Source organism: Octodon degus, unplaced genomic scaffold (assembly GCF_000260255.1).
Source record: "Octodon degus isolate 3935 unplaced genomic scaffold, OctDeg1.0 scaffold00114, whole genome shotgun sequence".
Taxonomy (NCBI): Eukaryota; Metazoa; Chordata; class Mammalia; order Rodentia; family Octodontidae; genus Octodon; species Octodon degus.
In genome coordinates this window covers 3,831,432-3,840,501 of record NW_004524690.1, presented here as the reverse complement: position 1 = coordinate 3,840,501, position 9,070 = coordinate 3,831,432, and the positions used below count along the sequence as shown (strand labels likewise).

General features: G+C 40.1%; 1 pseudogene; it reads right to left on the bottom strand.

Moving 5' to 3' along the window:
- LOC101580931 overlaps positions 1-5,242 on the bottom strand; it is a 20,272-nt pseudogene extending 15,030 nt beyond the window's left edge.
- Between the last annotated feature and the right edge of the window lie 3,828 nt (positions 5,243-9,070).

Sequence of the window (9,070 nt, the reverse complement as noted above, 5' to 3'; positions counted from 1 at the left end):
GTGCAGTAGCCACTGGCTGTATGTATCTACTTCAATTGAAAGTATTTTAAACTAGATGAAGGATGCAGTTTTTCAGTTGTTTCAGCTACACTTCAGGTGCATGTAGGACAGTGGCCAGTGCACTGCTGTAAAAGCCCTGAATGTCTCTAACAACTAACCCTTCTGCTGCACAGTGCTGATCCAGCAGTTTTACTGCTTGGTGTTCACACTTGGATCTATAATTCACCTCCAGTTACATTTTGCATGTATATTTTATTGTAGTCAAGTTTTAATTTTTCCATACAAACCTGTAATTAATCCAGCACTATTTATTCTTTTTTCCCACTACCGTTGGTGCTAACTTAGTTTCTGAGTCTCCACTTATCTGTGGCCTGATCATGGGTTCAGTTCTTCATTCTGTGTCATTAGCCCACTTTTCTACCTTAATGCCAATAAGTACCACATGATCTTAATGACCACCTTTGAAAAGTATCTTGACATGCGGCAAAGCAGCTCTTCCTAACCTCTTCCCCTATGTGTTGGCTATTCTTGGACTTTTATGTTTTCATGGATTTTTTATTTTATGTTTATTAAAATAATCTCAAATGCAAACAAAGCATTTCCAATACACAACAAAAAACTGTTTTCTTTTGAGTCATTTGACAATCGGCTGCCCATCACTCCTGACCAATTCAATGTATTTTTATAAACAAACTTTGTATAATTTATTGCCATCACAACTGGGAAGCTAACAGTGGCACATACTACCATCTAATCTTTAGACCCATTTAAGTCCTAACAGTTGTCCCAGGGTTTTAATCCAGGACCTGCCTTTAGCCTATGTCTCTTTAGCTCTACCAGCCTAGAATGGCTCTTCAGGCTTCTCTTAAATTTTATGCCACTGACACTTTATGAAGACTACACCTCAATTCTTTTGTAACATGACCTCTAGATTGGACTTTTTCATGTTTGATCATCAGTAGATTTGGATTATATATCTTCAGCAGAGATTTCACAGAGCTGCTGAGTATCCTCTCATGGGCTCGTGATTTTGATTTGTGCCTGTATCGGTCAGGGTTTTACTTAGAGGAACAGATATAATATGAGGAACAGATATTAACACAAGATATACAATGTATAAGGAATTACAAGATTGGCTTACAACAGTCGCAGAGTCAGATGGGGGAGTGTGCAGAGGGCGTCTGCACATCCTAGACTGAGGAGTTCAGTCCCAAAGTCTGAAGCTCACTGTTGTGCTCTCTGCAAGTCTCTATTTGCAAGCCGGAGGCCGAAGAGTCAGCATTGCAAGCCAGGTGACGAAGTCCAAGCCTAATGTGAAGACTCAAGTTCCGAAGTGGAAGACTTGACTACTTCCTCAGCCCCATTATATGGTCTCTTTGTGCTGAGTCACTCTGGGGTCAGAACCAATTGTGCCCCACGGCGGGACCCCCACCAGCCGGAAGTCCACCGTGGCATCATCCCGGACAAGTTGACACAATCTATCCACCACTACATTGCGCTTGCCAGTGATATCCTTCCCCCATTTCCATCCAGACTGATCTCCTTAAGGACAAAGATGTCATCTGTTTTCCTTAGCAATATATACCATATATATTGGGGATGTAATAGATGCTTACTATGTATTTTTAGGATATATGTTAGAATGCCATTGTAAAATATGAATTTGTACTTTCTCCTACAATCTGCCTCTCCCACGCCCAAGCACACCTCAGGGGGGAAGAAATCTCAGTATCTTTCTCCAGCTAAACCTTAATCTGGAGACTTTGGGCTTTAGGGAAAGACTGCTGGGAATTAAAATAGAAAGGAAACCAGCTCTTGAGCAATTAGAGCCAAGATTTTGGACCCAGCAATAGATACAGAAGAATTCTCAAGAGTAAACTGATACCATTTTCTGAAGAAAAAAAATGAGTGGGGACAAAAATTTTATGTAGAGATGAGAGCTGGAGAGACAGCAAATGTCCTGCATGGTGTTTCCCAACCCCCCTCCACCTTGTGCTTATACTTGGGGTGCATAGTTAGAAAGCATCTGAGCCTGCTTCCTGGTGAAGGACAGGAATGAGGGTAAGGTCCCTGATTTTCCCTACACTGAGCCAGCAGTGTGTGGGTAGGCAGCCACACACAAAAGAACCTCTAGGTTGAAATGAGGAAAGCTCCTGTTCCATCTCAGAGGAGGCTGATGGGAATTGACACCCACAACACCATTCATTGCACAGAGCAGGAAGATGGTGAGGACTGAACTCCTTCTCCCTGAGGACATAATGCTACTCTTCTGCCCTGAAATTTAGCAGAGTTTCACAGAAGAAGACATGAGGGGAAATGCCAAGCTGACTGATTTCCAATCTACAACGACCAAGTCTACATTACTTTTGCTGGAAAACAAGAGAACTCAAAGTAAAACAATATCAATTCTAGAAAAATCAGTAAATTTACTTTTTTTTGTTCTGCTCACTTGGGTTTCATAGGCTTACAAATGTTGTTCAGATAGTGAATTAATGCCTGACATCTTCGAAAGCAGGAATCCTGTTGTCTGTCTCCAACAAGTTACATGGATTTTCCTACTGCTAAAGGTGATTGGATGTGCACCTGCAAGCTTTTATATTTATGTTTCCATGAATTTCTAATGTGTTCCCTATATGATATCAAGCCTTTTGAATTTGAGAACTGTACCTTTCTTCACTTCAAACTCTCCATGAAGTTTTATACTGTGGTTTTCCTGAGACCTCTGTGCATATTTTTATTTTTATTTTTTTTTCTGTGCATATTTTTAAATGCCTTATTGGCACCCTCCAGTCATTTGTTTTCCTTTTTCTGATTTTGACTTGCTTGTAAAATTCTCTTTTGAATTTTATTTAAAAAAATCTGATAGTCTAGTGTTGATCCTAGGAGCAAGGTAGATATAACAGCAATAGAGGTAGCACCCATGATACCCAGATGAGCATGGACTTACATAGTCAGGTGAGCTGGTCTGCTGCCTTAGTCTTTTTTCTGTTGCTATAACTGAAAACTGAGTTATTTATAAAGAAGAAAGTTGTATTTGGCTCACAGTTGTTCTCTGCTTTGTTCTTTTGTTTTTATTGGGAACTGAACCCAGGGCCTTCACAATGAGCAATACCTCCAGACCTTTTAAAATTTGTTTGATTTTGAGACAGTGTTATTAAAGTGACCATGCTGGGCTGGAACTAGGGATCCTCCTGCCTTAGCCCCATCTCCAGAGGGCATCATTGTGCCTGGGTTGGCTACAGTTTTGAAGGCTGGGAAATTGAATGGCCACATCTGGTGAGGTCCTTCCTGCTAGTGAGGGCTCCACAGAGTCCCAAGGGGCACAGGCACCACATGGTGAGGCAGAGCAAGTTTACTCTGTTTGGTAACATCTCCCTCATATAAAGCCACAAGTTTTTCATCTTCCTGGCCTCATCTCACCTTTATTATCTCCAAAGGCCCCACCTCCAGATGTCATTAACATATAACATGAGCATTACATTTGAACATAAATTTTGGAGACAACAAACACTCAGACCAAAGCAAATGCTGCTGCCACCACTTACAGACCTGTGACCTGGGATTTGAATATCCAGGGTCTGGAAATCTATGATTTGTGGCCAAGTTAGCCCCATGTTTTTATGTGAGCTCATTACCTGTTTTTGTATGGCCCTTGAGCTAAGAATGGTTTGTATATTTTTAAATGACTGAAATAAAACAAACAAAAGGAAACCACAATGTTTTGAGGGATGTGAATACTACATGAAATTCATATTTTAGTGTCCATAAATAAAGTTTTACTGGACAGAGCCAGTATCCATTGTTGGTTTACCTAATGTCCTTGATTGTTTTTATACAACAACTGTAGGATTGATTATATGCACTGGTGCCACAGAGAATACATAAAGCCTAATATATTTTTTCCCTGGCCTTTACAGGTAGTCTGTCAACACTAGTCATACAGAGGTAGGAGGAGGGGTATTGGTCAGATAATGATTACTACATTAGAGGGTTTTTGTAGGGATTAAATGAATGCTGGAAATAAAATATGAGACTGTGCCTGGAATACACTGCTACTTGAGAAATGATTCCCTTTACCAAGCCTGATCACTGAACCTTATCACTTCTGCTTCCCAGATGGCCTGAGAGCACAGTGCGGAGCATTAGTGCTGTCTGATGGATGGACAAGCTAAATGTGCTTCATGTTCTGCTTAGCAACACCTCTCATTAATGAACCTCCTGGAAATGTGCATGGGATTCATTCAAACCCAGACATTTCCCCATTAATTTGTTAACTCCCTGGTACATCACATAGAAATTACACAACAGGGTTTAATCATTTATGGGTAACAACACAACTGCAAATTTGCTTCCAAACTGTTCCCATGGATCCAGGAGATGCAGATTTCGGGAGCGAAGCCCCTCTCCTCTGCCTTTCCAAGCTAGCCCTAATTCTGGACCCTCTCCCGAAGTGAATCCCTTGCCTCGGATAATTCTGTGCTCTTCTGGCCACTAGAGAGCACTTTGAGACTAACAAAGCTCATTCTGTGCCCAGGCCTCCGTTTGAACCCTGGTCTCCCGTGATTGAGGGGCCGCGCATCTCCTTACTGTGACATCTAGCTACCAGCCATGGCTCACAAATGGCCATCAAGGCTGATGGATGCATTCTGTGAAGCTTAGTGACCTGTGGTAGTGATAATGAAGTATTCTGATGCTCAGATAACATTTTATTCTGTCACTATGGTTTTCTGCCTCTAGTGACATCACCTAATTTGTACTGCTTTACAGTGCGTTCTAAGGCAAGCATTTTCACCAGGGTCCCTGTTTCCTTATTGCTCCTACTCTTTTCTGTCAGACTGAATTTCTCTCAAAGAGAAAATATTGCTTGATATTGATTCCAGTGCACGAGATAATTTCAGGTTCTCACTCTGCAGTTCATCCAAAGCCCTGTTTAAAATCTTGAAGAGGTTTTCCAAGGCTAAGAGGCACAGTTCAAAAGAATAGTTCTTAAATGTGTTTAAAACACTCTTGGCTACATTTTCTGATGTTTCATCAGCACTTTGCACTGATATACTTTCCATTGTTATTACAACTGAACCATATCATAGGGAGTTGTACCAGCAAGACCATCAAGTTTTCTAAAAAGCTATAAAGCTTTGATGTTTTCTGGCCTATTTCTTACTGTGCTCTTAAAAATGTTTAGCTTCTGCTGAGCCAAATGTGTACCTCCAAAGGCAAACACAGTGAAAAACTCTTCAAGCATCCCCGTTACTGCCGTAATATCTATATATTCAGCAGGAGGATGAGCTTCTGGTTGGATGTAGCTTCTGTCTGGTAGGCATTGCAAATGAATAATACCGACCTTCAGCTGGGCTCTGGCCCATCAGAGCTGGGGTCTAGCTGTGGATAGAAGAGAAATCTGCTTTCCTGACCACTGCTTATGAGCATTTCCCCTAGCCATTCCATTCTGGTGTTATTGTTTGCATCAAAGAAAAATCAAAGCCATCAGTTCTAGCCATGAATCCTCCATGGATGGAGGTATTTATAAGGATAGGTTTTCAGGGGATTTCTTTGATGTTTTAAAAAATCCTAAATAATTTCTCCCTCTTTTGAATGACACTTGACTTTCAAAAAAAGAATATTTCTGCATGTGAAATGTCAGCTCTGTCTAATAATAACTTGCTTAATGTGCCACGAAAATCACTAATAGAATTTGCCACCATTTTTATAAAATGAGGTTCTCGCCTCGTAAGGGTGCCGGCTCATAGAAGCTGGCTAGAGCAGTGACAGGCTGTTACAAATACAAGTGGGTTGCTTCAGAATAAAATCATAGCCCTAGATGTAACTGGCTACCTCACCTTCAGCCAACACACACCATTTGTGCTGTAACACAGGAACAGCAAGGGAGCAAACAGCCCATTAACAAAGCCTTTCCACAAATACACTTCTCTGGGTTTCACAAGAAGCCATGAATATGAAAACATTAAGGAGTAGAAACTAAGATAAAGAATTTACATGGGGGTATGGGCATTATTGTGCACATATTGTCGGCTTTCATCAGCCAGATTGGTTTTCAGCCATCAGTCCCTAAACCAAATCCTGCCATTATCTTCTCCAGTCCTGGAGGGTATCTTACATTTTCTTTATTTCATGTGCTGCTTTTTGTGTGGGTGACAAAGGTGGGGGTTTTGGGGTGGGGGGGTGTGGGGTTGGTAAGAGACAAAAAAAATCATGGACTCGGGACAGCTCTTTCACTTTGTCTTACATTGCTACTTAGTCATTAAAAATAGCTGACATTTATCTAAAAACTAACATTAGCTCTGGAATTTCAATAAGGTTTGAATTAAATAGTACAAAGTGGACAGATTTGATATCCAGATTTACTTATTTGCCTGAAACTCCTTGGTTCTTAGAGGCTGTGATGATGTTAAGTGCACGTGAATGCTCCATATTTAGCAAATGCAAAGAGATGGCGCTCCTTGGACTTCATTCTAGCATCAACTACAGGTTTCTCCTGATGGAATCTGCTCCCTAGGTTGTACAAGACTATAGTTAGAGCAGCCTTGTATAGCAAGGTTGAGAGGCAAATGGTTCTGTAGGTCTGCACTGGCTTTTATTCTTTGTATCTTTTATATGTTGCTTTCTTTCAAAAAAGAAGCTGGGGTGTAAGCTGAATATGATGTCCAGGAGAAGTATGAGTAAGAGAGCAAGTGTCCCTAACCTACTTCCTAGATAGACAGAAAGTTTTTGTATTTTGTTTTGGTATTGGGGTGGAGGATGTGGGGTTGGTAAGAGACACAAAAAAATTCATGGTCTATTGGGACAGCTCTTTCACTATTGTTTTATGTTGCTACTTAGTCATTAAATATTGCATAATTCCCTATCTATCTTTTTCTATGGCAAAAAATGATAGAAGAAAAAGACAACTGATTTGGCTTTATGCTTCTTACAGGCTTAACAGAATATCTTCCCAAGAAGCTCACAATAAATACTTGTGGTTTGAGTCATAGATCCTAGGGCCATTTATGAGCACTGTGGCATGAGGGAAGTCTCTTCAGATTGGCTGTGTGAACAGGAGCAAGCCAAGTAATCTTTCTGGCCCACTATTTCCTCATCTGTAAAAAGAAGGGGCTGGACTAAGTGATGGCGAAGGTCACTTCCAGCCCTGTAAATTCTATGCTTTTAAAAAATGCTCGGATCCTGAAAGGAGAACATCTTGGGTTTCTGGACAAAAGAGCCCAGGGTATATTTATGTTTGACCTCCTACCACATTCTGACTTTCTACTCTAATGAATCCGAGTTTATTCTTCACTGAAATGGCTCAGCTCCAGGAGCCCTTGGTGTGATTCTAACACTGTGTAGATATTGATTTTTCTTGCAGGATAGTGGTTACTGTAACCACCACACTATTAAATTTCTCTCCTTTTCGTAAGGATGATTCCACCGGCGCGGCTCTACTCCCTTCCGTTGATATTTAACTCAATCCAGGGCTAATTTGAAGGTAGCATTACTAGTATCACAATGTCTTAAAATGTTTCCTGGCTGGCAGCTTTCTCCCTTTTGTTATCTTAGTGCTATCATTCAAACACTGCAGCACACAGAGGTGGTCAAAGATGGGACCAGGTCTTCTTTCTGCCACTTTCTCCTTCACCTCCTCTACAGAAGTTTAGGTTTCTTACTGTGAACAATGTCAACTGTTATTCAAACAGGATAGACTTCCTTCCTTGTTTTGTTTGTTCAGGTCTATAGAAGATACTGCTACCTCATGGCACTAATAACAGATTGCTCTGTTACCACAGGACCACAGATGTTACCCTCACTTTACATACCCTTGGAGAGCTGCAAAACTAAAATATTATTTTGACTCTAACCCTCTCATTTTAGAAGTTCACCCCCCCACCCCCCATGAGCTTTCCTGTGAGCTAAGGGAAGGCTCATTATATCAAGGGGTTATGATAGCCATTAACTTCCAAATAAAATTTAACAGGGGCTTTCATTCACAACGATCCTTAGGCATTTGCCTTGTTACACCAGTTAAAGTACATACTACAAATACGAGTGGTAACTCTGATGTCAATAAAGAATTCTATATCTAGGACCATAATACTCTGTTGACTCCCTTCAGGAATGCCATGGTGACTGCAGAGTAGAGGGTATAATTTAATGAGATTGTTAATATTTCTATAAAACTAGCAATCTGATAAATTCTCTTTAGGTAGGCACTTCCACAGAACTGGCATAAGTGACTGTTCCACATGAGGCATTATCTTTTCTTGTACAACATTGAAAGCTTACATGCTGCTTGACAAATGTGAATTTTAAAAAGCAGGAATGATTGGCACTTGGTAACTTACACAGAAATATAAAGTGGTACAAGAAAATTGCCCATTTCTTTTAGATTTACATTTTATGTATTTTTTTTTTCTTTTAAGAAGTGATAAGACATGTAATTTCCATCAGTTTCAACCAGTTATATATGAAAGAGGCTACAAGTTCAGCTCTGTAGAGGAAAAGCAAGTCATGGAGAGAACCGGCATACCAACACAGGCAGACAGCCTTTAGAGCTGTCTTCAGTTCTGGTGCCCTAAATGGTCAGTTTCTGGCCAAGATCAGACTCTGAAGAGGTAGAGCCTTTCCTCTTGAAAACAACTGTTTTCTCCTGGTTCTTGACCAACAACCCCAATGTCTCACCTACCAATTTTTTCTCCAAGTCTGTTAAACTCAAGGAGAAAAAGGAGGCAAATATTGCACACAGGTATAAGAGTTAATGAAGACTTCTTTTTGTTGGATGCTTCAATGAATTCAGCATATAGCTATTGTTTTTTATTAATTTATTTAATCAACAAATATTTGCTCATATATAATGGCAAAGCCCTCAAATGCCCAGTTAATGCTTCCTCTTTTACTTTCATTATAATTTTGAAGATGTGGAGTAATGGCAGCTTCAACTCATAACAAAATCTCTATTTCAGGAATCCTGATTTTTTTTGTCCTCTCCGTAAGAATCCTTTTTTTTTAAAAAAAAAAAATTCTGTCATATCAATTTGCCTTTCACTGAATACAAACAAATAACTTCATGCTTTAATATATA